Genomic DNA, 23,437 nt, shown 5'->3' with positions numbered 1-23,437 from the left:
CTACACTGTTTTTGTTACTAAAGCCTTGTATTTTTTTAATATAAATTGAGTGAGGCCCACAGCCTTGTTCTTTTTCAAGATTGTTTTGATTATACAAGGCCCATAGAGATTCTGTATGAATTTTAGGGTTTTTTTTGTATTACTGAAATAAATAGCCATTGGAATTGTGATAGGGACTTGAATCTGTAGATTGCTTTGGGTAGTATATATATTGAAACAACATGACATCTTCCAAACCATGAATGCAGAATGTCTTTCCATTTATTTAAGTCTTCTTTGAACAGCATTTTGTAGTTTTCAGTATACATGTCTTTTGCTTGATTGCTTAAGTTCATTTCCAAGTATATATTCTTGTCTGTTTTCTTGCTTGTTTTGAGATACCAGGGATTGAACCCAAGGGCACTTAACCACTGAGTCACATCCTCAGCCTGCCTTATTTATTTAAAAATTTTTTTTTAGTTGTAGTTGGTACAATACCTTTATTTATTTATTTTTTTGTGGTGCTGAGGATCAAACCCAGTACCTCACACATGCAAGACAAGTGCTCTACTACTGAGCTACAGCCCTAGCCCTCCTTAGCCCCCTTTTTAAATCTTTTTTTTTTTTAATTTTAAGGCATGGTTTTACTGTTTATTAGAGCCTTGATAAGTTGCTGAGGCTGTCTTCAAACCTCTGATCCTCTTGCCTCAGACTCCTAAGCTGCTGGCATTACAGGCCTGTGCCACTGTATCTGGATAACTGTCTATTATTTTTGACACTATGATAAATGGGATTGTTTTCTTGGCTTCCTTTTTAGATCATTTATTGTAATTGTATAGAAACAGAATTTACTTTTGTGGCTTGACTTTGTATCTTTCAATTCCCTGAATTAGTTCTGATTGTATATGTGTGAAGTCTTAAGGATATTCTACTATGAGTGTGTCATCTGAGAACAGAGATATTTGTACTTTTTCTTTTCCAGTTTAAATGCCTTTTACTTGCTTGACTAAGCTGGTGAGGATTTCTGGTGCTATAGAACTGATGACATCAGTAATGTTTACCTTCTTCTTAATCTTAGAAGAAAAGGCCTCAGTTTTTTTGCCATTAAGTATGATGTTAGCTATGGACTTTTCATATATAGCTTTTATTATGCTGAGGTAGTTTCTTTCTATGTCTAGTCTTTTGAGTTTTTTAAAACATGAACAGGTGTTTAGTTTTGCCAAATTCCTTTTCTGTTTCAATTGAAATGATTGGTTTTCTTCTTCATTTTGCTTATGTGGTTTATTACTACTATTGATTTTCTTTTTCCCCCCACATTTTTATTGGTACATTATAGTTGTACATAATGGTGGCCTTTATTGTCACATACATACATGATTACAATGTAGCAATATAGTTTGGCCAATATCATTCCCCAGTATTTCCCCTTTCCCTTTCTCCCTCCCTGCCCCAGTCCCTTTCCTATCTTCTACTGATCTCCCTTCAATTTTCATGAGCCCTTTCTTCCTTGCCACCTTTCTTTTCCTTTTTCCTTTCTAGCTTCACTTGAGAGAAAACATACAACCCTTGACTTTGGCTTTTCACTTAACATAATGTTTTCAAGTTCCATCCAATTTCCTGCAAATGACATAATTTCATTTTTCTTTATAGCTGGATAAAACTCAATTGTAAAAATGTATACTACATTAAAAAGTTGATTCATTCATTGATAGACACCAACGCTGGTTCCATAGTCTGATTATTATGAATCGTGCTGTTATTAACATGGGTGTGCATGTATCACTGTCGTAAGATGACTTTAATTCTTTATGATAAGTACTGTACAGTGGAACAGCTGGGTCATATGTTGGTTCCATCCCTACTGTTTTAAGGAAACTCCATACTGATTTCCTTAGTGGTTGTACTAATTTACAATACCATCAAGAGTGTAAAAGTGTTCTTTTTTTCTACAATTCTCTCCAGCATTTATTATTGTTTGTATTCTTAATGACTGCCATTCTGACTGGGTGTGAGATGACATCTCTACTGATTGATTTTCATATATTGAATCATTTTGCTTTCTATTCATCTACCTCCCATCTTTTTTAAACTAATTTTTAGTTGTCAATTAACCTTTATTTTATTTATTTATATGCAGTGCTGAGAATGGAACTCAGTGCCTCACACATGCTAGGTGAGCGCTGAATCACAACTGCAGCCCCCCAGCTTCCATCTTGCTTCACTCCTCAGCACATTATTTTTTTTGGTCTTTAAAAAGACACTTATCTTTTTAAATTGACATAATTGTACAAATTTATGGGTTACAATGTGATGTTTTTATACATGTATGTACATAGTTTATTGGTCAAATTAGGGTTAATTAACTTGTCTATCACCCCAAATGCTTATCATTTCTTTGTGGTGAAATACTAAATATTCTTTTTTCTGATTATTTTGAAATATTGAATATATTGTTAACTAAACTCACTGTATTAGGATTCTCTAGAGTTGCAGAACCAGTAGAATATATATGTAAATTATAAAAGGGGATTTATTAGATTGGCTTTCTCAACCAGAAACTGGATTGTCCCACAGTGGTTACCTGCTAGAGAGCCAGAGAAACCCAGTCCTGGGAGTTGGAAGGACCAAGAATGCAGCCCTGGTCTGGGACTGAAGGCTCGGAAACTCTCTAGTGAGGTGCTTGTGTGAATCACATTGAAGGGCTGAAGAAGTTGGAGTCTGCTGTCCATGGGCAGTGGCAGCAGCAAAAGAAACCACAGAAAAGAGGCAAGTAGCAGCACTCATAAAGTGAGCTGGGCCACATGCCTGTAATCCCCACAGCTCATGAGGCTGAGACAGGAGGATTACAGGTTCAAAGCCAGTCTCAGCAACTTAGGGAGGCCCTAAGCAACTTACAAGACCCTGTCTCAAAAAATAAAAAGGGATGGTTAAGCACCCCTGGGTTGGAACCAGAGAGCATTATGTTGAGCCAGACTCAGAAAGACAAGTATTGTATGTGTTCTCTTACATATGGAAGTTAGATGGAAAAAAAAGAAGGGAGGAGGAGAGAGTATAGAGAGGTTTGGGGGAGTGAAATTGACCAAATTATGTCACAGATATGCCACAATAACAACCCAATTATGTATAATTAGTATGCACCATTAAAAAAGAAAATGTGATATCTATCTATCTATCTATCTATCTATCTATATATCACATTTTCTTTCAAATGAAATAGTTTTGTTTTTATGGCTGAAAAATCTCTAATATTTGTGTGTATGTGTGTGTGTATGTATGTATATATATCACATTTTTCTTTATCTGTTCATCTGTTGTTGGACACCTAGGCTGATTCATAACTTGGGCAAAAATATTGTATTATGATAAAAATGGTTGTGTATATATTTCTATAGTATGCTGAATTTGATTCTTGTGGAAGTGGTATAAGTGGTATAGATGGATCATATGGTAATTAAATTTTTTTCTTTTTTTGAGGAACTTCTATACTTCCATGATGGTATTGTATTCCCACCACCAGTGTATAAGAGTTCCTTTCCCTCCACATATTTACCTACATTTATTTGTACTTGGAATTCTTTCTTTTTATTGATTCTTTTTTAGTTATATATGACATTAGAATCTGCTTTCATAAAATTATACATGTATATTTATATCTTATTTTAATTAGGACCCCATTCTTGTGGATGTATTCAGTGGTGAGATTCGCTTAGGTTTTTTTCATATATGTACACAGGAAAATTATGTCAGATTCATTCCACTATCTTTACTATTACTATCTCCCTCCTTTCCCTTTATCCCCCTTTGTCTAATATATTGAACTTCTATTCTTCCCTGCCTCTTTGATTTTCTGGGATTGGCTTATTTCACCTAGCATTATAGTCTCCAGATCCATCCATTTACTAGTAAATGTCATAAAGTCATTCTTCTGTGTGGTTAAGTAATAATTCATTGTGTATATAAACCATAATTTCTTTATCTGCTCATTTGTTGAAAGGTACCTAGGTTGGCTCCATAGCTTAGCTATTGTGAATTAAACTGCCAAAAACATTGATGTGGCTGTGTCATTATAGTATGCTTATTTTAAATCCTTTGGACGTATGCTGAGAAGTGGGATAACTGGGTCAAATGGTGGTTTCATTCCTAGTTTTATGAGGAATCTCCATACTGAATTTCAGAGTGGTTGTAGCCATTTGCAGTCCCATAAATGATGTATGAGTATACCCTTTTCTCCACATCCTCGCCAACATTTATTGTAGGTTTCATTCTTCAAAGTTGCCATTCTGATTGGAGTGAGATGAAATCTCAGTGTAATTTTGATTTGCATTCCTCTAATTGTTGGAGATGTTGAACTTTTTTCATATATTTGATGATCAATTGTAATTCTTCTGTAAAGTGTCTGTTCAGTTCCTTTGACCATTTATTGATTGGGTTATTTATTTTTTTGGTGTTAAATTTCTTGAATTCTCTGTATATCCTGGAAATTAATGCCCTGTCTGAGGTACAGGTGGCAAAGACTTTCTCCCATTCTGTAGATTATCTCTTTACATTCTAGATTGTTTCCTTTGTGGTGAAGAAGAATTTTAATTTGATTCCATCCTATTTATTGATTTTTAAATTTTATTTCTGAACTTTGAGACTTGTTAAGGAAGTCAGATGCTGACCCAATATGTTTAATTGTTGGGTTTACACTTCTTTTAGAATGTGCAGTTTTTATGGTCTAATTCCTAGGTGTTTGATCCACTTTGAGTTAATTTTTGCGCAGGGTGAGAGATAGGTGGTTTAATTTCATTTTGCTACATATGGATTTCCAGTTTTCTCAGCACCATTTGTTGAAGAGGCTGTCTTTCCAATGTATGTTTTGGCACCTTTGTCTAGTATGAGATAACTATTTATGTTAGTTTTTTTCTGTGTCTTCTATTCTGTACCATTGGTTTACATGTCTGTTTTGGTGCTAATACCATGCTGTTTTTGTTACTATGGCTGTAGTATATTTAAGTTCTGATATTGTAATGCTTCCTGCTTCACTTTTCTTGCTAAGGATTGCATTAGATATTCTGGTTCTCTTATTTTTCCAAATAAATTTTATGTTTGCTTTTTCTATTTATATGAAGAATGTCATTGGGATTTTCATAAGAATTGCACTAAATCTGTATAACACTTTTAGTAGTATGGTCATTTTTTACAGTGTTAATTCTGCCTATCCAAGAACATGGGAGATCTTTCCATCTTCTAAGGTCATCTTTATTTTTCTTTAGTGTTCTATAGTTTTCCTTATAGAGCTCTTTCACCTCTTATATTAGATTGATCCCCAATATTTTATTTTTTAGAGGCTATTGAATAGGGGGTAGTTTTGCTAATTTCTCCTTTAGTGATTCGTCATTGATGTATAGAAATGCATTTGATTTATGGGAGTGAATTTTATATCTTGTGGGGCTGGGGTTGTGGCTCAGTGGTAGAGTGCTTGCCTTACACACATGGCACTGGGTTCAATCCTCAGCATCACATATAAATAAATAAAGGTATTGTGTCCATCTACAACCAAAAAAAGAAAAAAAAATTATACCTTGATACTTTGCTGAATTTTTTTAATGCATTCTGAAAGTTTTCTGGTGGAATTTTTTGGATTTTCTAAATAAAGAATTATGTCATTGGCAAATAGGAATATTTTGAGTTCTTTTCCTGTTGATATCCCTTTAATTTCTATCTTTTGCCTAATTGCTCTGGCTAGAATTTTAAGAACTATGTTAAATAGAAGTGGTGATAGAGGGAATCCCTGTCTTGTTCCAGTTCTTAGAGGGGATTCTTTCAATTTTTCTCCCTTTAGAATGATGCTGGCCTTAGGCTTTTCATAGATAGGTTTTAGAATATTGAGGTATATTCCCATTATCTCAAGTTTTTCTAGTGTTTTGAACATGAAGGAGTACTGTATTTTGTCAAGTGCTTTTTCTGCATCTATTGAGATGATCATATGATTCTTGTCTTTAGGTCTGTTAATGTGATAAATTATATATATTGATTTCTGTATGTTGAACCAACCTTGTATCCCTGGGATGAAACCCACTTGATTGTGGAGCACAATCTATTAAATATATTTTTGTATGTAATTTTCCAGAATTTTATTGAGAATTTTTACATCTATGTTCATCAGGGATATTGGTTTGAAGTTTTCTTTCCTTGATGTGTCTTTATCTGGTTTTGGAATCAGGGTGAGACTAATTTCAAAGGATGAGTTTGGAAGGGTTCCCTTCTTTTCTATTTCATGGAATAATTTGAGGAGTATTGGCGTGAGTTCTTTGAAGTTCTGGGAATCTGTTTGGTCCTGGGTTTTATTTTTGATAGACTTTTGATGGTGTCTTCTATTTCATTGCTTGGAATTGATCTGTTTAAATTGTTTATGTCCTCATGATTCAGTTTATGTAGGTCCTATATCTTAAGAATTTGTTAATGTCTTTAAGATTTTCTGTTTTATCGGAGTATAAAAGTTCAATAATTTTCTGATTATCTTCTGTATTTCAGTAGTGTCCATCTTTATATTTCCTTTTTCATCATGAATTTTAGTAATTTGATTTTTCTTTTTCTCTGTATTAGCTTGGCTAAGAGTTTATCAATTTTATTTATTTTTTCAAAGAACCAAGTTTTGTTTCATCAATTTTTTTGGGGGGGTTAATTCCATTGATTTCAGCTTTGGTTTTATGTTTCCTGTCTTCTATTGCTATTGGTATTGATTTGTTTTTCTTTTTCTAGGGCTTTGAGAGATAATATTAGGTATTTATTTGGTCATGTTCTATTCTTTTAATTAATGAGTTCAGTGCAATAAACTTCCCTCTTAGAACTGCTCATAGTGTCCCAGAGATTTTGATATGCTGTGTCACTATTCTCATTTACCTCTAAGTATTTTTTAATTTCATCTCTGATTTCTTTTGCTATTCATTGGTGATTCAATAGCATATTGTTTAGTCTCCAGGTATTAGATAGCTTCTATTTTTTATTTTTATCATTGATTTCTAATTCATTGCATTGTGGTCTGATAGAATGGAAGGTATTATCTCATTTTTTAAATTTGCTCAGAGTTATTTTGTGGCCTAAAATATGGTCTATTTTAGAGAAGTATCCATGTGTGGCTGAGAAGAATGTGTATTTAGTCCTTGATGGAATAAATATTTTATATACTTCTGTTAAGTCTAAATTATTGATTGTTTAGTTCTTTATTTGGTTTTTGTTTGGAGGATCTATCCAGTGGTCAGAGAGGTGTGTTAAAGTCATCCAATATTATTTTGTTGTGGTCTCTTTGATTCTTGAAATTGAGAAGTGTTCATTTTATGTATATAGATACTCCTTTGTTTGGAGCATAAATATTTATGATTATTATGTCTTCTTGGTGTGTAATTCCCTTAAGTAGTATGAAATTTTCTTCTTTGTCCATCTGGTTAACTTTGGCTTAAAGTCCACTTTATCTGGTATGAGGATAGAAACCCATTGTTGTTTATGAGATCCATGTGAATGATGTTTTTCCAAACCTTTTACCTTCAGTCTGTGGATGTCTTTGCCTATGTGGTGAGTCTCCTCAACACCATTTTTTTTTTTTTTTTGTCCAGCATATCCATTTTTCACCTTTGTAGAATATCAGGTGACTGTATTTATGTGGATTTTCTCTGGTGTTTTCTATTCTATTTCATTGATCTTCATGTCTGTTTTGGTGCCAATACTATGTTTTTTTTTTTTTTTTTGTTGTTGTTATTACTAACACTGTGTATTATAATTCAAAGTCTGGTATTTTTTATGGTCTGAATTAATCAATATAATTAATAAGTCAGAGATTATAGACAAAAATACAGATTAATAAAATAAAAATAGTAAGTATAGCCATAGTGACTCCATCTTTTTGGTTCTCATGAGAAGCTGTTTTTAAGAATTATTAAAAAATTTGTTTTTCTGTGCTTCATACATCTGCAAATATACTTGAACCCAGGATGTACAACCACAAATATGCATGAACCCAGGATGTGATTGTCTGACTCTGCTCTGCTAACTGCTTTTTTCAGCCCTTGTACCCTGCTTGCTTGCAATTCGTGATTCCATAGGATGTAGTTTTCTTCCTTAAGTATTGAAACCACAGACAGCCTGGCATGCTTCTGTCAGAAGGCCATTTGGGCATGGCAGAAGTGTCCCTGGCCAGGAAAATATAAGTAAAATAAAATTCTTTGATTTGTTTCAAATTCAGACTTAGTGCATTTTCTGAGCAGTCGCTCCATAACAGTATTGTGATACCTCCAGCATGGGTCTTCCAAGTCTGTATTTCTTGGATTCTTATTTGTCTTTTATTCTTCCAGGTGAATTTTAAGACTGTTTTTTCCCTAATTCTGTTAAGAGGATTAAATTTTGGTGAGGACTACACTAAATCTCTATGATACTTTTGATAGTATGGCCATTTTGACATTATTGATTCTCCCTATCCAAGAACATGGGAGGTTTTCTGTCTTCTGAGATCTTTTTAAATACTTTAGTGTTCTATAATTTTAATTGTAGATGTCTTTCACCTCCTTCATTATATTTATTCCCAAGTATTTTTTTTTGAGACTGTTGTGAATGATGTAGTTTTCCTGATATCTTTCTTAGCAGGTTCATTATTAGAATATGGGATTCTATCAATTTTTTGTATTTGTTAAGATTTGCTTTGTGGCCTAGAACATGATCTCTTTGGGAGAAAATTCCAAGTGCAGCTGAGAAGAAGGTAAATTCAGCTGTTTTGAAGAGGAATATTCTGTAAATGTTCTTTAGGTCTATTTGATTTTTAGGTTGGATATATCTTTTATTCTTTTTTTTTCTTTTTAAGTATATTTTTTCAGGAATAGTATATATTATATTAACCAGTTATTTAGATATTAACAATAAAAGAACTTGAACAGACACTTCTAATACATGACAGTGGAATGCATTACAAATCTTCTTACACATATAGAGCACAATTTTTCATATCTTTTCATACAAAGTATGTTCATGCCAATTTATGCCTTTATACATGTACTTTTTTATGTTTTGATGACATTTCTATTGGTGATTAGGGCATACTGAAATCACCCAGTGTTATTACTTTGGGTCTATGTGAAATTTAATGTTCTGGAGCATTTTTTATTATGTAATTTGGTGCATAGACATTTGGGGCATAAATGTTTACTATTATATTGTTGGATTGCTCACTTTACTAGGATATAGAGGCCTTTTTTGTCTCTGCTGATTAATTTTTGCTAAAATCTTTCTCAGATGTGAGACTAGCTACTCTCTCGTTTTGTGGTCTGTATGTATGGTATATATTTTTTCCATTCATTTACCTTCAGCCCATTGATGTCTTTGCCAATGAGTGTCTTGCAAGCAGCATATAGTTGGTTCTTGGGTTTTAATCCATTTGGATAATCTGTATCTTTTAATTGGGGAGTTGTGACCATTAATATTCAGTGTTAATATGCATATATGCTTGTGTTTTTCTGCATTTTGTTTTTTTGCTATATTTAATCCTGTCTTAATTTTCATTAGCAGGTTATCTGCTACTGAACTTCCTGTATTTGGGAGCTTTGGGAATTAGTTTTTAGTACCTTTGTGTGAGTTTTATCTTTTTTTCAATTACAACAAAGATTTATTCAATGTAATCCTATAATTTTAATTATGGGAAAATCTATTCAAGGGAAATCATCTAAAATATGGAAAAAGTATACTGAGGATGTTTGTTTAAGTGTTGTTTATCATAGAAAAACAACTTTAAACTAAATATATAACAAAGGGGTTATAATTAAAGATATTACAAATAACACACACATACATATGCATACACACAAATATACACTAAGTAATATATTGCACAATCATTTTAAATGATTACAAGAATGCTGAACAGCATCATAGAAAAAACATCAGGGAGGGGGAGGGAAGAGATGAGGGAAAGAGGAAGTACTGGTGACTGAAATGGAGACAATTATATTCCTTGCATGTATGATTATATCAAAATGAACACCACTATTATGTATAACTATAATTCACTAATAAAAACATTTTAAAAAGAGAAAAGAAAAACATGGAGTGAACATTGAATATAAAAAAAAAACAGAATAAGATTGGTAATACATTTTAATAATAATTAGTAGAAATCTATGCAAAATAAAAAATAACAAGAAAAAATTGACATACTAAATATGAACATGGCCCAAAACTGACATAATTTTTTCATTATAAGTAAAATGCATTTATTGAAAGCAAATTTGATAATAAAAGTATAATTTGGTTAAAGAAGAAAGGAAAAAAATGTTCATTTATTATAAATGAAAGTTGATAGCTAGACAGAGAACCATAACAGTGCAAGTGAAAAAAAAATAAAGCAGTTATCTTTGAGTATTCTTTGTAGTGCTGACTTGTTGCACATTAATTCTTTTAGTTCATTCTTGTCATGGGAAATTTTTATTTTCCCCTTGAATTACAAACTGAGCTTTGCTGGGCATAGTAACCTTGGCTGGTAGTTGTTTTCTTTTAGGGTCTGAAATATCTTATTCCAGCCTCTTCTTGATTTTAGGGCCTAAACTGAGAAATGAGAAGTGAACCCTTATTGGTTTGCCTCTGAATGTGACCTTATGAGGGACTTGAGGCCCTTCTCAGATTGTTTCTCTTTGGGTCCTATTGTCTGTTGCAGCCAGCACAGCAGATGAATGGTTAACTGACACAGATGATGAGCCTGATTGAGAAAATTAATTAGAAACTATAGAAATGATTCACTTATTAGTGAAAAGTGAGGGCATGGTGGGATGATCCAGCTTCTGAGCAGTCACAGTAAAGGGAGTCAGTATGAAAAACTTCAGGAAAACAGGATGAATATGGGAAAAACATTGTTTGGGGCAGGTTATGCCCATCTATTCTACCTCCAGGCAGGCTAGGATTTAGAAATCAAGGCTTTTTAAACAAGTGAGTTTCATGGCAAATACAGAACTTTCCCTATCAACAGGAATTATCTTACAAATAGGTGTTCCCTGGGCACCCTCACACTGCAGGGTTCCCAAAAACAGCTTTCACTGCCCAGGGTTTCACAGTTCAAAGCAATGATTTATCAACCACCTATAATAGGGTCCTTATTGTTGGTTTGGGGATTTTTATCTCCTAACTTTTCTGAGTTGGAATAATGTCAGGGCTCAGGTGCAGGAGATTTTGTGGGGATTAAGTCACTGTTGCTTGGTTGAGATGTCGTGTTTCACAGCTGCAGGAACTCTACTTTGTGATCTTGAAGTGTCCAAATTTCTTTCTAGTCCCACTTGGAAGGGGGAATCAGGAGTGACACTAATGTTAGCAATATAAGTACAGCTTTATGTTAAATGTCCAGTGTTTGCTTTGATGTCTGTAACACTATTTTCTTACCAATATAGAAATGGTGGGGTCAGCATTCCTATAACAGTTAGAAAACTGCGAACTAGATCAGGAATTCCACAGCATGCATCTACTATGTTGTCTAGTATATTTATGACCACTCCAACTTGAATGGGGTGGTAATTACACAGACTAATCATTAGTTTTGTTTTTTGTCTCTTCTTTTTATTTTATTTGTTGTAATTAGTTATACATAACAGTGGAATGCATTATGGAGAATACATCATACATAAATAGAGTATAATTTCTCATTCTTCTTTTTGTATATGATGTAGAATCACACTGATTGTGTAATCATATATGTATATATGGTAATAATGTCTGATTCATTTTACTATCCTTCCTACCCCCAACCCCCTCCCCTCCCTTCACTTCCTCACAATTGAGTGTCATTAATTTATGTGTGGAACAAGGTGCAGTCTTTTGGTTGAGTTTAGTTCAGCAGCAGACTAATCTATGAACTTTTAGTGTTCCTGTAGATTTCAAATACCTCATAGAACAAAATAAATAATAGTAACAACCATTGCAAACAATTCACAGCATTAAAGTAATTAAAGTACCCGCTATCTACTGTGACATCTTCAATACTACCAGCAAAATATAAATAAGTAAATAAATAAATACTAAAAGCACCAAATACAAAAAACCCCAGAAATGGTGGGTTCAATAATTGTCAACACTAAATACAACAACTATGCACAGGATTTGGCTTTAAAGCAAACAGTTTTCAACTATAGAATCCACAGGAGTAACTATTGCTCAGCATTAATGATCAGGGCAGGAATTATTTAAGCCAATTAGTTCTCAAAGATGGTAAAAATACAGTTAATTAGAGGAAAGGAATATATGTTAGTGTGGGGACAAGTGCATGGAGTACTGCATACATAGCATACGTCAAGGTGTCTGAGTGGCAGCCCACTCCCCTCATGCTAGGGGTGTGAGCAGCAGGCCACTTACTCCATAGGCACAGCCCTGGGGATGAGGCCATGTGTTGCAATCCCTGTGCTTGTTCCATGGCCCATTCCTCAACTGGTTGCTGCAAAGAGAGTTAGCAGAAATTGCATTGGTGGCTGCCTGTAATCTGCTTAGCTACTCCCTGAGTATATATATCTCCTTGCTGGACAAGAGAGAGCCCACACATGTTAGGAAGATAGAAAAGACTTTACAATTTGAAGAAGTTAATAGAGAATGCAGGAGAGACGTAGCAGGTGGTATTTGTATAGAAGGAAAGGAACACATAGAAAAATCAAAGTATTGGGAGAGAGGAGAAATAACAACAGAATTTGGCTGTTAGCAGAAGAGAGAAAGAGAAACAAGGGAAATAAACAAATACAATAATATAAAACCAACCCAAAATATACTATCTAAAAAAACCTCAACATTCAAAAGATAATGCTAGGGGGAAAGTGTACACACACACACACACACACACCCCTGAACCAATCAACACAGGCAGAATTCACATGAATGCATATACACACATGGAAAAAAATCTTAATGAAGAATAAAGGAACCATCTATACTGAGGTAGCCAAAATAGTTGACCAGACTGGGTGGTCATTGTCTGTATCCAACAGGCTTTCTTTCTACTTCTTGAGTTATGTACTGATAAAGAGAGCAAAGGGTGGGGGTTGTTAACCTGTTTCTGTTATTGTGTTGGTTTCTGAACTGAAAGTTGGAGTGACCTAAGGTTAAAGCTATTTGATATAAGACTCAGCTTCCCTTCTCATGAGTATGAGGTGGGATGGGTTAGGAAGTATGACCAGGTGGCGTTTTGTCCATTTGGACCAGATAGGTGCTCTCCCAGGGTAAAGCTTATGAAGAGTTCTGTGAGGAGAGTTCCAGCAGGTGGGGCTCAGGTATAATCAGGCTTCAAGGGTTTGGTTGGGTGGAGTCTGCTTTGGAGAGATTAGAACAACCTGCCTCTCCGGCTTAACAGTGGCTAATCTCTGATGTGGGTCTTGTTTTCAGGAGCCTCCCAAGAATTTTGATCCTTCACTCACGCTGCCTATAACCCACAGTCTTCTTAGATTTAGTTCTCAAGTGAATTCATCCCTGTCTGATCAGACAAGAAGCAGTTGGACTCTCCTTTGCCTGTCTGACTGGAATCCCCCTGGGTGCAGTCTTCTTAATCGTGTTTCACATATGTCCTGTCAGGCACACCCTAAGTTACTCACTTGGTGTCTGTTGAGATATTGTGACACTTTGCTCTGAGTTCTTATCCTGGAGGGAGACACTGCTGCAGAGGGATTGCTCCAAGATGGCTCCTGCCTCAGCTCTCCATGGCCAGTTGAGATACAGAGTGTCAGGAGCTGTCACATAGGAACTGAGCACCCATTACCTTTGAGCAATGAGAATGTGGAGATGTGGTAAGCCACCCATGGGCTGTGTGTGTGTGAACTATGAGCACTGAGCACACAAGGCAGACTGAAGAGATGTTGCCTGTCTTTTCGCTTGCTCTGCCTGTGATTCCCACACAGCACATGAGGTGGGCGTGGCCTTCCTAGATGTCAGTCAATCTGCTGACAGCAAGACGTCAGACTCAACCCCCTGAAACCTGACCCCTTGCCTCATTTGAATGGCTTCTCCCCAGTAAAATGGTGCAGCTTGTGCTCCTCTCTCTCTTTCTTGCCTGCCTTGCCTCCTTTGTGGGAGCTGGGTCAGAGGAGCCATCACAGAACCCTGAAGAAAAAGGTATTTCTCTTTGTGTGATTATTTCCTGCCAGCCCCGTTCACCTGGAGTGACCCTGACTGGTTCAGTCGTGTGTCACAACAACAGAGTGTGCTTTCAAGCACCAGTCTCTGGATCAGCTGTTTAGTCAGTTTTTTTTTTAATCTCAGGTTTTTCTATACCAAATCTGTGTTCTCTCCCACTCTGTGGTGAATTGGCACTGCTATTGCTACTTTTCTGTGTCAGTGCAGCAGCTGGATCAGCTTCAATGTATTTTCCTTCTTTGTTTATTGTACCCAAATTTCTGAGTCCCTAAGCCACTTTGAATGTCCAATATTGTATTTTAGTGAAATCCCTCTTTTCCCCTCTTGCTGAGAAGCTGTACACCTGCTGCTTTGGTTCTAACTTGGAATGCAAATTGTCAGTGTTGGATTTGGTTGAAGGCTTCTTCTGCATCTACTGAAATCATCATGATGCTTTTTTTGTTCTCATTTCTGTTTATGTTAAGAATTACATATATTTGTGTATGTTGAACCACTATTTCATCCCTTGGATAAAACCAACTTTACCATGCTGTACAATATTTTTAATATGTTTTTGAGTGCATATTTCTGATATTTTATTATGGATTTTTACATGTGGGTTCATCAGGGATGTTGATCCTTAGTTTACATTCCTTGATGTGTCCTTGCATGGTTTTGATATGAGGGTGATACTGGCTTCTTAGAATTGAGTTTTGGAGTGTTCCCTTCCTTTTGATTTTAATGCATAATTTGAGAAGGATTGGGATTAGTTCTTATTTGAATTCTGGTAGAAGTTAATCTAGAATGCATCTAACCTCATGTTTTTCTTTGTTGAAAATATTTTTTTTTCATTTGTTATTGGTCTTTTAAGGTTTTCTGTATACTCTGGGTTCAATTTGAGTAGGTAAATTGTGTCTATAAATTTGTCAATATTTAATAGGCTTTCTAATTTACTATAATATATATTTTCAAACTAGTCCTTAATAATTTTCTGGATTTCAGAAATATCTGAACTGACACCTTTTTTTTCCAACTATAATTTTGTTGATTTGAATCTTCTCTCTCTTTTTGTCAGATTAGCTCAGGGTTTTTTCAATCTTATTTATCATTTAAAAGATATGATGTTTTATTACATAGATTCTTTGTATTTTTTTATACTTCATTACATTTTCTGTGTTATATACATCTTAACATTTCCTGTGTTCTATTGATTTTGGAAATAGTGTGTTCCTACTTTTCTGGGGCCTTGTGTTGTGACATTATTTGGGGTCTTTCTATTTTCTTTTTTAAATGTGTGTGCTTAATGCTATAAAATTTCCTTTAAGAATTGCCTTCATGACATCCCAGAGATTTTGGTGTTATATTACTATTCTCATTTGATTCTAAGATTTTAAATTTTTTGTTTCTCTCATTTCATCTATGAGACTTTTCTAATTCAAATTCAAAAAGTATTGTTCAATATCCATATTTTCATATGTTTCGTATAACATTTCTTGCAGTTAATTTCTTTCTGTTTGACTTTATTTTTTTAAATACATGACAATGGAATGTATTACAATTCTTATTACACATATATACCACAATTTTCATATCTCTGGTTGTATTTAAAGTAGGTTGATACCCAATTCGTGTCTTCATACATGTACTCTGGAAAATGATGTCCATCACATTCCACCATCCTTGCTAATCCCCTGCCTCTTCCCTTTCTCTATCTCCTCTCTTCCCTATCTAGAATTCATCTATTCCTCCCATGTTCCCCCTTCCTACCCCACTATGAGTCTGCCTCCTTATAGAGGAGAAAACATTCTGCATTTGTTTTTTTGGTTTGGCTAACTTCACTTAGCATTATCTTCTCCAGCGCCATTCATTTACTTGCAAATGCCATGATTTTATCCTCTTTTATTGCTCAGTAAAATCCAATTATGTATAATTGCCACATTTAGTTTATCCATTTACCCACTCAAGGACATCTAGTTTGGTTCCACAGTTTAGCTATTGTGAATTGTGCTGCTATAAACCTTAATGTTTCTGTGTCCCTGTAGTACGCTGTTTTTAAGTCCTTTAGGTATAGTCTGAGGAGAGCGATAGCTGGGTCAAATGGTGGTTCCATTCCCAGGTTTCCAAGAAATCTCCATACTGCTTTTCATATTGGCTGCACCAATTTGCAGTCCCACCAGCAATGTATGAGTGTGCCTTTTCCCCCACATCCTCGCCAACACTTATTGTTGTTTGACTTCATAATAGCTGCCATTCTGACTGGAGTGAGATGATATCTTAGAGTAGTTTTGATTTGCATTTCTCTAATTGCTAGAGACGATGAGCATTTTTTCATATATTTGTTGATTGATTGTATATCCTCTTCTGAGAAGTGTCTGTTCAGGTCCTTGGCCCATTTGTTGATTGGGTTATTTATTTTGTTAGTACTTACCTTTTTTTATTCTTTATATACCCTAGAGATTAGTGCTCTATCTGATGTGTGAGGGGTAAAAATTTGCTCCCAGAATGAAGGCTCTCTGTTCACCTCACAGATTGTTTCTTTTGCTGAGAAAAAAACTTTTTAGTTCGATTCCATCCCATTTATTGATTCATAGTTTTACTTCTTGCACTATAGGAGTCTTATTAAGGAAGTTGGCCCTAATTCCACATGATGAAGATTAGGGCCTACTTTTTCTTTTATTAGATGCAGAGTCTCTGATTTATTTCCTAGGTCCTTGATCCATTTTGAGGTAAGTTTTGTGCATGGTGAGAGATAGGGGTTTAATTTCATTTTGTTGCATATGGATTTCTAGTTTTCCCAGAACCATTTGTTGAAAATGCTATCATTTCTCCAGTTCATGTTTTTAGCACCTTTGTATAATATAATTATAATTTTGTGAGTTAATTTCTGTGTCTTCTATTGTGTACCATTGGTCTACCAGTCTGTTTTGGTGCCAATACCAATCTGTTTTTGTTACTATTGCTCTGTAGTATAGTTTAAGGTTTGGTATAGTGATGCCACCTGCTTCACTCTTCCTGCTAAGAATTGCTTTAGCTATTCTAGGTCTCTTATTTTTCCACATAAATTTCATGATTGCTTTTTCTATCTCTATGAGGAATGCCATTGAGGTTTTGATCAGAATTGCATTAAATCTGTATAGTACTTTTGGTAGTACAGTCATTTTGATAATATTAATTGTATCCAAGAGCAAGGTAGATTTTTCCATCTTCTAAGGTCTTCTTTGATTTATCTCTCTAGGGTTCTGTAGTTTTCATTGTATAGATCTTTCACCTCTTTTATTAAGTTGATTCCCAATATCTTTTTTTTTTGAGGATATTGTGAATGGGGTAGTTTTCCTCATTTCCTTTTCAGAGGATTTGTCAATGATATACAGAAATGCCTTTGATTTCTGGGTGTTGATTTCATATCCTGCTACTTTGCTGAATTCATTTACTAGTTCTAGAAGTTTTCTGGTGGAGTTTTTTGGGTCTTCTAGGTATAGAATCATATCATCAGCATATAGTACTAGTTTAAGTTCTTCTTTTTCTATAGTTATTCCTTTAATGTCTTTTATCTGTCTGATTGCTCTGGCCAGTGTTTCAAGAACTATGTTGAATAGAAGTGGTGAGAGAGGGTATCCTTGTCTTGTTCCAGATTTTAGAGGGAATGCCCTCAGTTTTTCTCCATTTAGAATGATGTTGGCCTGAGTCTTAGTGTAGATAGCCTTTATGATGTTGAGATATGTTTGTGTTATCCCTAGTTTTTCTAGTGTTTTGAACATAAAGGTGTGCCGTATTTTGTCAAATGCTTTTTCTGCATCTATTGAGATGACCATATGATTCTTATCTTTAAGTCTATTGATGTGATGAATTACATTTATTGATTTCTGTATGTTGAACCAACCTTTCATCCCTTGGATGAATCCCAGTTGATCATGGTGCACAATCTTTTTGATATGTTTTTGTATTTAATTTGCCAGAATTTTGTTGAGAATTTTTGCATCTATGTTCATTAGAGATAACAGTTTATAGTTTTCTTTCTTTGATGTTTCTTTGTCTGGTTTTGGGATCAGGGTGATATTGGCCTCATAGAATGAGTTTGGAAGTGCTGACTCTTTTTCTCTTTCATGAAATAAATTAAAGAGTATTTGTATTAGTTCTTCTGTAAAGGTCTTGTGGAACTCGGCTGTGTATCCATCCAGTCCTGGGCTTTTCTTGGTTGGTAAGCTTCTGATGGCATCTTCTATTTCATCACTAGATTGGTCTGTTTAAATTGTGTATATCTTCCTGACTCAATCTAGGCAAATCGTATGACTTAAGAAATTTGTTGATGCCTTCAATGTCTTCTATTTTATTGGGGTATAAGATTTCAAAATAATTTCTAATTATCTATATTTCTGTAGTGTATGTTGTGATATTACCTTTTTCATCACGTATGCTGGTAATTTGAGTTCTCTCTCTCCTTCTCTTCATTAGCATGGCTAAGGGTCTGTCAATTTTATTTATTTTTTCAAAGAACCAACTTTTAGTTTTGTCAAGGTTTTCAATTGTTTCTTTTTTTTCAGTTTTGTAATTATTTCTTGCCTTCTACTGCTCCTGGTTTTTTCTTCCTTTTCTAGGGCTTTGAGATGTAGTGTGAGGTCATTTATTTGTTGACTTTTTCTTCTTTTAAGGAATGAACTCCTTGCAATGAATTTTCCTCTTAGTATTGCTTTCATAGTATCCCAGAGATTTTGATATGTTGTGTCTGTGTTCTCATTTATCTCTAAGAATTTTTAAATCTCCTCCTTGATGTCTTCTGTGACCCATTGTTCATTCAGTTGCATATTGTTCAGTCTCCATGTGATGCAGAAATTTTTATTTTTTATTTTGTTGTTGATTTCCCACTTCATTCCATTATGATCTGATAAAATGCATGGTAGTGTCTCTACTTTTTTGTATTTGCTAATAGTTGCTTTGTGGCATAGGATATGGTCTATTTTAGAGAAGGATCCATGTGCTGCTGAGAAGAAAGTGTATCTGCTTGATGCAGGTTAAAATATACTATATATGTCAATTAAGTCTAAGTTATTGATTGTACTATTGAGTTCTATAGTTTCTTTATTCAAATTTTGTTTGGATGATATATCCAGTGTGAGAGAGGTGTGTTAAAGTCTCCCAAGATTATTGTGTTGTGGTTAATTTGACTCTTGAACTTGAGAAGAGTTTCTTTGGTGAACATAGCTGCACCATTGTTTGTAGCATATATATTTATGTGTTATGTCTTGTTGGTGTATGGTTCTCTTGAGCAGTATGTAATTTTCATCTTTATCTTTTTTGATTAACCTTGGCTTGAAGTTTACTTTATTTGATATGAGTATGGAAACCCCTGCTTGCTTCCACAGTCCATGTGAGTGGTATAATTTTTCCCAACCTTTCACCTTCAGTCTATGTATGTCTTTTCCTATCAGATGAGTCTCCTGGAGGCAGCATATTGTTGGGTCTTTTTTTTTTAAATCCAATCTTCTAGCCTATGTCTTTTGATTGGTGAGTTCAAGCTATTAACATTTAGCGTTACTATTGAGACATGATTTGTATTTCCAGCCATATTTGTTTATTTTTGTTTTTTAACTTTGCTTGATTTTCTTCTTTGATTAGTTTTTCCTTTAGTGTACCACCTCCCTCTGCTGATCTTCATTGCTGTTTTTTATTTCCTCTTTATGAAATATTTTGCCAATTATGTTTTGTAGTGCCTGTTTTCTAGCTATAAATTCTTCTAACTTTTGTTTATTGTGGAAGGTTTTTATTTCATCTTCAAATCTAAAGCTTAATTTTGTTGGATACAAGATTCTTGGTTGGCACCCATTTTATTTCAGAGCTTGATATATGTTGTTCCAGGATCTTCTAGCTTTCAGGAACTGTGTTGAAAAATCTGCCATTATCCTAATTGTTTTTTCTTTATATGTATTCTGATTCCTTTCTCTTGTGGCTTTTAAAATTCTCTCCATATTCTGTATGTCAAGCATTTTCATTATAATGTCCCTTGGTGTGGATCTATTGTGATTTTCTAGACTCATCATCCTGTAGGCTTCTTGAATTTGGATTTTCAATTCATTCTTCATGTTTGGAAAGTTTTCAATTCATTCTTCATGTTTGGAAATTATTTCATTGAATAGATTGTTCATTCCTTTGGACCTCTATGCCTTCCTCTATCCCAATAACTCTTAAATTTGGTCTTTTTATGCTATCCCATATTTCTTGTATGTTCTGCTCATGGTTTCTTATCATTTTTGCTATATGGTCTATATTATTTTCAAGATCATTTATTTGATCTTCATTGTCTGATGTCCTATCTTCTAAGTGATGTACTCTGTTGGTGATGCTTTTATGTGAGTTTTAAATTTGGTTTATTATTTCTTTCATTTCAAGGATTTCTGTTTGGTTTTTTGTATAAACTCTAACTCCTTGTTGAGGTGATCTTTTGCTTCTTGGATTTGTTTATGTAGCTCATTGTCAAAGTGATCTTTCACTGCCTGCATTTATTCTCTAATGTCTTCTTTGAGATCGCAAAACATTTTAATCATGTATATCCTGTAATCTTTCTCTGTCATTTTTTTTCTGCTGTTGCTGTCAGTTCTTCTAATGATGTGTTGTCTTGATTTGTTTGTGGTACTTTCTTCCCTTGTCTTTTCATGTTGCTCATGTGTGTTCCTTTCCAGCTCTGTGGATATGTGTTATTGTTTTTACCCTATAGATTTGTAGTGCTCTTGTAGGGTTCCAAAATCTCTCTTTTGAAGGGAAGGACATGTTAACAGATTCCAATATCAACAATACATCACCTATGAACAAATTGTTGTTATTAAGACATTTACAGTTTAGTCTCAATGTCCAGAAATGTTGGATTCAATTATTATTTAAAATATAGTCAGTAGTTTCATAAAAAGTTTTACAGTTATTGAGACCAGACCGGGGGAGGAAGCCCAGTGCCAAGCCACGTGTGCTAGTGAAAGCCCATCAACCCTTAAAACCCATGAAAGAGGGCGTGGCTACCAGCAAGGTTCTGCGGCTGATCCAGGTACCCGGTTTCCAACTCCCTCAACCTTAGCTGTGATACCTCAAACTATTTCCCACAAGCTTTTGGGGGGTGTAGCTATCAATGCAAAACAACAACTGTACAGGCACCTGGTTTCCATCTCAGAGACTAGGATAGGGAGGTACAGGTGGAAGCTCATGTCCTTTCATACTGGCTACATCCACCACCCTGAACACAGAGGCTCAAGCTAGGAATAGACAATGCCACCCACTGGAAGAAAGGAAAACAGAGTTCTGAGAGACTTTTTTCCTTTCTCTCTTTTCTTCTCTCTCTTTCACAACCTCAACATATGTGAAACCAAGAACTGTGCATGAACAACCAAATCACCAAAATAATATAATATAGAGGAATTGCATATTCCCCACCTTCCCCCCATTTTTTCCTTATTTCTTTCTTACTTTCTTTTTCTCCTCTCTTTTTTCTCTTTTCTTCCTTGTTATTTTTTTCTTTTCTTTATTCTTATTCCCTCTATCCCACTTTCAACCCTCTAACTTTTACTATCTATACATAGGGTAACTATCTAAATACAGATAGGCGGTTGAATCTATACATTCTTCAACAAATTACCAGTCGATTGGTTAGAGTTCTCCAAAGTTGCTAAGTTAGTTTAACATCATACCCTCACTCCTTTCCCTCTAAGTGTAACATCCTTTGTCTGAAATTCAGTTTTCTATATGCCACTAGATGAAACTAATGACTTTATTTTTAAATAATAATTGAAACCAATATCTGTAGACTTAGATTCCAACTATAAATGTATTAGTAATGAAAACTTGTGCTTAGATGATGTACTGTTAATATTGGGAACTGTTAACATTGTCTTTCTCCACAAAAGAGGGATTTTGGAGCTATACAAGAACAATATAAATATATAAGGGGAAAATCATTAACACAACAGTTTCACAAAGCTAGAAAGAAACATGAGCAGTATGAAAAGACAAGGAAAGAAAGGACCACAAACAATGCAGGTCAATTCAACATTAGAAGAGGTAATATCTGCAGCTGATGGAATGTCAGATAAAGAGTTCAGGATATACATGTTTCAGATGATCTGAAGTCTCAAGGGAGACATTAGACAGCAAATTCAGACAATGAAAGATCACTTTGACAATGAATTACATAAACAAATACAAGAAGCAAAAGATCAACTCTGCAGGGAGATAGAGGATATTAAAAACAAAAACAAAAACAAAACAAAAAACCCCCAGAAATCCTGGAAATGCAGGAAACAATAAACCAAATTAAAAACTCAAATGAGAATATTACCAGCAGAGTAGAACACTTAGAAGATAGAACATCAGACAACAAAGACAAAGTTTTTCAACTTGAAATAAACATAGACAGCTCAGCGAGACTGTTAAGAAATCATGAGCAGAACATCAAAGAAATATGGGATAACATAAAGAGACTAAACTTAAGAGTTATTGGGATACAAGAGGGCATAGAGGTCCAAACCAAAGGAATAAGCAATCTGTTCAATGAAATAATACTAGAAAACTTCCCCGACTTAAAGAATGAAAAAGAAATCCAAATACTAGAAGCCTACAGGATGCTGAACGTACAAAGTCATAAGAGATCCACACCAAGACACATAATAATGAAGATGCCCACATACAGAATAAGGAGAGAATCTTAAAAGCCACAAGAGAGAGGAAGCAGATTACATTTAGGGGTAAACCAATCAGGATAATGGCTGATCTTCTAACACAGACTCTGAAAGCTAGAAGATCCTGGAACAACATATTTCAAATGCTGAAAGAAAATGGGTTCCAATCAAGAATCATGTATCCAGTGAAATTAAGTTTCAGGATTGAAGATGAAATAAAAATCTTCCACGTTAAACAAAAGTTTAAAGAATTTGCAGCTAGAAAACCAGTTCTTCAAAACATCCTTGGCAAAACATTACAGGAAGAGGAAATGAAAAATAACAATGAAAAATAACAGTGGGAGGTAGTACAGTAAAGGAAAAACTAATCAAAGAGGAAAAACAAATCATGTTAAGTAACATAAATAACCAAATATGGCTGGAAGTACAAACCATATCTCAATAGTAACCCTAAATGTTAATGGCTTAAATGCACCAGTCAAAAGACATAGGCTAGTAGATGGATTAAAAAAAAATCCAACAATATGCTGCCTACAGGAGACTCGTGATAGGAAAAGACATACACAGACTGAAGGTGAAAGGTTGGGAAAAATCATACCACTCATATGGACCTCGGAAGCAAGCAGGGGTGTCCATACTTGTATCAAATAAAATAGACTTCAAGCCAAAGTTAATCAAAAGGGATAAACAAGGACACTACATACTGCTCA

The sequence above is a fragment of the Marmota monax genome, unplaced genomic scaffold, assembly GCF_021218885.2.
Source record: "Marmota monax isolate L192 unplaced genomic scaffold, Marmota_monax_Labrador192_F-V1.1 WCK01_AAM20220418_F8-fsc00196, whole genome shotgun sequence".
NCBI classification, from domain to species: domain Eukaryota; kingdom Metazoa; phylum Chordata; class Mammalia; order Rodentia; family Sciuridae; genus Marmota; species Marmota monax.
The sequence above is the reverse complement of the archived record's forward strand: the minus strand, read 5'-3'. Positions refer to the sequence as shown.